At 39.4% G+C, this 5,796-nt stretch overlaps 1 long non-coding RNA gene across 1 annotated transcript; it reads right to left on the minus strand.

Annotated features, from left to right (window-relative positions):
• Positions 1–524: 524 nt before the first annotated feature.
• On the minus strand, positions 525–1,152 carry LOC119766685. The gene is made up of 2 exons (XR_005277058.1): positions 892–1,152; positions 525–810 (listed from the first exon to the last, which is right to left on the minus strand). It is a non-coding gene; the product is annotated as an uncharacterized LOC119766685 (long non-coding RNA).
• Between the last annotated feature and the right edge of the window lie 4,644 nt (positions 1,153–5,796).

Below are 5,796 nucleotides of genomic sequence, written 5' to 3' on the forward strand. Positions count from 1 at the left end.
ATCACATCTCATTATCACACATCTATCCCAGTCACGGCGTTCTCACTGGATTCTTACAGAATTCTAGCAGAGCGAAAATATTCTTACTAGAACGCTGCCATAATCCTGCTAGAATTTCTCAAGAATTCTTTGAGAATTCTCCCAGTCACGGCGTTCTCACCGAATTCTTAGAGGTTTCTAACAGAGCGAAAATATTCTTACTAGAACGCTGCCATCATCCTCCTAGATCTTTGCAAGAATTCTTAAAGAATTCTAGCTCAAATGCAATAACCGGTTCTAGCAGGAGCCGGCGAAATCAATCGGTTATGTTAGAATCCTGCTAGAATGCTGCTAGAACTATTCTGACAAGCCATCCTGCTAGAATTCTGTTAGAATCCTGCTAGAATGAGCTGGCATGAATTTTCTGCTGGAATCCTGCTAGAATTTTGTTAGAATAAAACGGATAGGATTTTTTTTTTGAGTAAAAAGATTTGTTTTGGATTTTTGCTAGAATTTTATCTAGCGAATAAAACCAATATTTTTTTTATTCAATCAAATCACCTCTTACAACATGCACACACTTTTCACTGTTTTCACTTGTGAACTTTTAATCTTCGTTGCTCGTATTCTGGACGCTTTTATTCAATCTTCTTGTCGGTGTTGTCTCCAGATAAAAATTCCGTGGTGGAACATTTGGAATGTTGTTGTTTCCTGGGATGCTCCACGTGTCGTCGTCGATGGGGAGCTGTGTTCCCCGGCCACCGTAAACAGCGATCTGGATTTCGCGTTTTGGGGACATTTTGAGCCTTTATTAATGCATCGATTCAATTCCTGTTGATATAAATAAGAATCGGAATATTGTTAATTAAGGGTCTCTAGTTTTTTAATGTGCATTCTAGTTAATTTACTTACCAAAATTAGGCTTCTTCCGTGGCAACTCCCAAAAAAAAGTAAACTTGATTGAACAAGTTCAATTACAAAATGGTAATGGCGGTAACCACATTCGCCCCAACGTGGTTTGGCGAAATGACATCATTTTCGACAGATTTGCTTCTGTCAGAAAGTTCTCACAAAATTCTTACAGAAATCTGGCAGACCTGTTGGAATGATTCTAGCAGGATTCTAGCAGAACCAACTCTGCTAGAAATTTCCGTGACCGGGCTAGCTCAAATGCAATAACCGGTTCTAGCACCCAGTCAAATCAATCCGAATTCTGAAACGGAATCTAATTAGAATCGTATACAAATTCCGTTTCAAACGCAACAACCGGTTCCGTGTTCGAACCGGTTGTTGCGTTTGAAACGGAATTCGATTACGATTCTAATTAGATTCCGTTTCAGAATTCGGATTGATTTGACTGGGCAGGAGCTGGCGAAATAAACCGGTTCTGTAAGAATCCTGCTAGAATGCTGCTAGAACTATTCTGACAGGCCATCCTGCTAGAATTCTGTAAGAATTTTGCCAGAATGAAATGGCAAAAATTTCAGCTAGAATCCTGCTAGAATTTTATTAGAATGTTCTTGCTAAAAATTTTGATTGAAATTTATGACCTGGAATTTAGTTCAAATTATAAAACGACAAAATATTCACATTCCTGTTTAATAACAGTAAAAAGAAAACAAGATGTTTAACATTTTTATTTCGCAGAAAAACACTGGGAAATATTAAAATGCTATCATTGTCTTTTTTCCTTCACTTCGGATTAATTCTGGCCTTTACTATGTAGTTTTAAACGTGTAGTGGATTAACCGGCATCTTCTTGGGATTCGGCGGGAACGGAAGCACCAGAACTCAACTGAGATTTTGGCCGTCAGGCGGCAACCGGAGTCTATGTTTCTTGGGGTGAAGTTCCGCCGTGTCTTCCGGGAGTTTCCAATCGGAATTGTGCCTGGGGAGTTAAAATTATGAAATTTTAGTTACTTCGAGGACACAATCAATTTATAACAATCTTACCAAAATGCGGATGGCCAGGAAATCATCAAAACAGCATGAATGGACATTTTTCGAATGAAATAAAAGATGCTGCTTTTGCTCACAAGTTTTTTTTTGTTACAAGATGGCGGTCACAATACGGTTTGGCGAAAATGACGTCATTTCGACAGATTTCGCTTTGCTAGAAAATTCTGGCAAAATTCTTACAGAATTCTGATAGGTCTGTATGAATCATTCTAGCAGGATTCTAGCGAAACCAGCTCTGCTAGAAATTTCCGTGACCGGGGCTGTTTCTCTGCTTGGACTTTTGTCGTCGTCGTCGTTTTCGTTTGCTATCCGCTGCGCTGCGTTCTTGACATGTTTACTATAATTTTGAACTAAAATACCAGGTTTGTTTTGAGATATAAAATTTAATGTAATATGTGATCAATAAAACGAAAAAAAAAACACAACAATTGATATCATATTATAACAGCGTGTAAGAGAGAATACAAATTTGATGAATTAGTTCATCGTTTTGGATTTTAATTTATCTGCTTCTGTTACAAGAAATACCATGCAGTTTTTTTTAGATAAAAAAGGGAAGGAATTTTCTTTAGATTTTTTAAAAACTTAATCCAAATGAGTTAGAGAGCCTATATAGAGAGGCGAAATGTCAATCTCAGGGTTCCAATCGAACTGTCAAATCGGGGTTCCAATCGAGCAACAAGATCATGCAAGAACAAGGTTGGAATCAATTTAAAATAATTTTGGCAAAAAAACGAGACTTATAACAATCACAAGTATTGTTAAACTGTCGTTGATAATAATCTGGTAGTTTTTGTTATGTTTGTGCTTGTTCGGTACACGAAATGTGCCAGAACCAAAGAAAAACTAGAAGTTTTTCAACCTTATATTTGAATGACTTTGGGTGTTCGAAATTTCTCCCAGAACATTTCATTTCCCTATGTAGGTCCCTAAAATGAGTATCTTAAAGGAAGGCCGCAACTGCAAGATCTGAAGGTAGTTAACGATTGTGCAGAAAGAGATGTTTCCTGAATCGAAAAATTTACAGGTAAACTGACAAAAAATGACAGCTGCAATATTTGTTGCAGGTGGTCTAGGGACACAGAAAGAATTTTCCAGAAAGAATTAAAAAATAATTTTAGAAAATATGAATGAAAATTTGCAGCAATAATTGTAAAATTGCCTTGATTTGTTCTGATTTGTACTAAAGTATTTTTGTTAAAGCAAACTACCTAAATGAACAACATTTGTATTACCTGAAGATTTTTTTAAATAATTGAATCATTATCATGTTTCTTTAGCATATACGAAAAACTGCGTGTAATGCTTGGAAAAAGAAACAAATCCTGTTCTTATGAGATTTGCTATAATTTTTTAATTGAGCCTAAGCTGTCTGTTCTTTAAACTTTTTTTTTCAGCGCAGTTTTTTTTTATATTTTTGACATAATATAAGAATTTATATGCTGAATATATCTCAAAACAATCCTGCTATTTTAGTTGAAAATTATAATAAACATGCCAGAAACGCAGCGCAGCGAATAGCAAACGAAAACGACGACGACGACAAAAGTCCAAGCAGAGAAACAGCGTGCGCGCTTGTAGGTAAACACCAGCCAGGCAGGCGAGCAAGCTCGTGAGAGAGTTTGAACCTGAGAGAGAGCACGTGCGTGTACGAATTGGAAATAAACATCGTTGTACAGCTGGCCGCGCAAAAATGGTCAGTTTTGGGCGCTAATAAATTCGCGGGAAAAAATAATAAAAATATGGTGTCTTCGGGAAAGTTGTTCTAAAATTAATAAAGGTTCTACATTTGAGAAACGGTAAGAATCGGATAATTATGGCGCCTCCCACAGGTAAAAAAGTAAAACAGTTGCTTTTCTCCATACATTTTGACGATTTTTCCCATACAAACTTTAAGCGATTGGAGGGAGGGGTTCCCGTGGTCAGAATGAGCTCAAATTTGGAATTTAGCCTAGTGATGGGTTAATCTTTGATTTCAGGGGGTAGCCCCAAAAAAGTCCGGATTTGGACCACCCTACTGGCCATGGTATTCGTTTCGTACATACACTTATGGTACTCGGGTCTATATGACCCAGAAAAGTTTTTGGCTGCCAAAATTCGGAATCTTGACCGATTTTGGATGTCTTGGCCGCAAATGGGCACTGTGGCTACCGGGAACCTGCTTAAACCGAAAAAAGTCCTTTTTGAGGCCCCGACTTTAATTTCAAAAACAAAATAATCTCAAATACTTAAAACTTTAAAATTCGATATCTCTGGAAAGAATCATATTCCTTTCTGTCGAAATTCTTATGTAAAATTGGACGGGGAGTATGATGGTGAAGTGAAATTTTAAAAAATAAAAAGAGCTGTTTTGAGATACGGCTATTTAAAGTTTTCAATTGCACAATACAGGTAGACAAATTATTTTAATCCAAATTTTGATCACGGAAATGGATTCTACGTCCAATTTCCTTCAAAATTGAGTCTAAGACCGACTCTCTAAGATTTGTGGTTCATGAGTTATCGTCGTTTTAAGAAAGGGGTTTCGCTCAAAAATCGCCAAAAAGTCGATTTTTTGGGAGGGTACAAAAATGGAGGGGGTGGTCCGATTTGGATGAAATTCGATATTTTTGCATGTTTTGACAATCTCAACAGCTCTGCCAAATTTGAGCAGAATCGGAGATGGTAATTTTCAAATTTACATTTTTTCTTGCACACTTCACAACCTGTTCACGCCCTAACCGGTTACCGGTGGCCACTGGGGGACACTTCCGGGGTATGCAGGGAAGCATATCATGCGACATATCAAACTTCATGAAAAAGAAAATTATGACGATCTAAGGTCATGCCGATATCCTTTGACCCAACCTGGTCACGCCGGAACCGGAGGCCACTGGGGGACACTTCCGGAGTATGCATGGAAGCATAGCATGCGACGTATCAAACTTCATGAAACTGAAAATTATAACCATCTAAGGCTGTTCGAGCCTGAACCTTTCAGCTCGAAGAAAATTTTGCATTGTTTTGACAGCACTGCGGTTGCTTCGATCTCAGTCGCAGCGAATTTGGCAACCCAGCCTACGCCATTGCCAACAACGAAGAACGCGCGCAACGACGTGCGCGTGGCTAGCAACAGCACATCGGCGATGACGCCCAAAGAGGAGGAAAGAGCGCACGAAACGAGGTGCGTGGCAACAGCGCGCCGTGGAACACGACGGTGCGAGAGAAAGAGAACGAACGATGCACGACGACGGTCGTGTGAGCATTTTGGCGCGCAACGAAGGAGGAGAGAACGAGAAATGTGCGCGAAACCAGCAAGCAGGCCTGCAAAATGTTTCCAACCCAGCGTACACATGAAGCAAACCAAAATGTCAGTTCACTGCTAGCATCTGACTGTAAGCCTACTGTGTCCGTTCAACCACTGCCGCCTGACTCGTGCCGGTCGGCTGCTGGAGAATGAGAGACGTGAAAAAATGAGCTACACTCACTCAATTCGTGTCGTATGACTGACTCGTAAAATCCTCTCTAAACACTATTTTGACTATTTTTAGACAATTAAATGGTTCTAGACTGTGCAAAACACTTAAAACAACCATAACTTGTATTCAAAATTACATTTCCATGCATAAATACCAACTTTTCGTGTAAAAACTTGTTTCTTTATGTGTGTGCGTGCAACGTCGAATGAGCGTTGGTCGACTACTGCCTCGCATTGCAGCTGCTCAGTGAGCTAGGGCACTCACGACTGAGTCGGGTTTGTTTATGTCACGGTTTTGCGGTTCTGTGAATGGATCTGAAAAAATCGTGTATGCGTCGCCGATTTTCGCGTCAGGACCCCTGACATTTTCAGCTCTGCCAGCAAGTCTATCGCAAGCAGCC

Source organism: Culex quinquefasciatus, chromosome 2 (assembly GCF_015732765.1).
Source record: "Culex quinquefasciatus strain JHB chromosome 2, VPISU_Cqui_1.0_pri_paternal, whole genome shotgun sequence".
NCBI lineage: Eukaryota > Metazoa > Arthropoda > Insecta > Diptera > Culicidae > Culex > Culex quinquefasciatus.